The sequence below is a fragment of the Myotis brandtii genome, unplaced genomic scaffold (genome assembly GCF_000412655.1).
Source record: "Myotis brandtii unplaced genomic scaffold, ASM41265v1 scaffold247, whole genome shotgun sequence".
NCBI classification, from domain to species: domain Eukaryota; kingdom Metazoa; phylum Chordata; class Mammalia; order Chiroptera; family Vespertilionidae; genus Myotis; species Myotis brandtii.
The window spans coordinates 2,404,392-2,404,833 of record NW_005359352.1 but is presented as its reverse complement, the minus strand read 5'-3'; positions in this window follow the sequence as shown (position 1 = coordinate 2,404,833).

Here is a 442-nt window from a genome sequence, read left to right as displayed (position 1 = left end):
GGAATGCCGACAGGAGGGCTGCATTCTGGTGCCATTATTCCTACAGGCGTTGGGGGAGTGTCTTCCTGGGTTGCTTAGATGGGTCTCGTCTCTGAAGTCCCTCTCCATCTCCCACACCCCCTTCCTCTCCGATTTCCTGAAATCCTGCAGAATCCACACGGCCTGGACCCTCCCGGGAGGAGCGCAGAGACTGCGGACTGTCGCGTTTCTCCCAGCAACCTGTGCCCCTGCACTTGGCCCACAGACCCCTCGCGCCTCCCTGGGGGTCAGGGACACACCCCAGCTTGCAGCTCACCCGCCCGACACCCCTCCACCTCCACTTTCACGGTGCCTCACTGGCCTCCCTGCCACCCCCGTCTGGTCTCAGGCCGCTGAGTGTCAGCAGGAGCTGGAGTAACGGCTGTGAATGGAGCCCGTGGACACCGGGGCCAAGTCCGCAGTG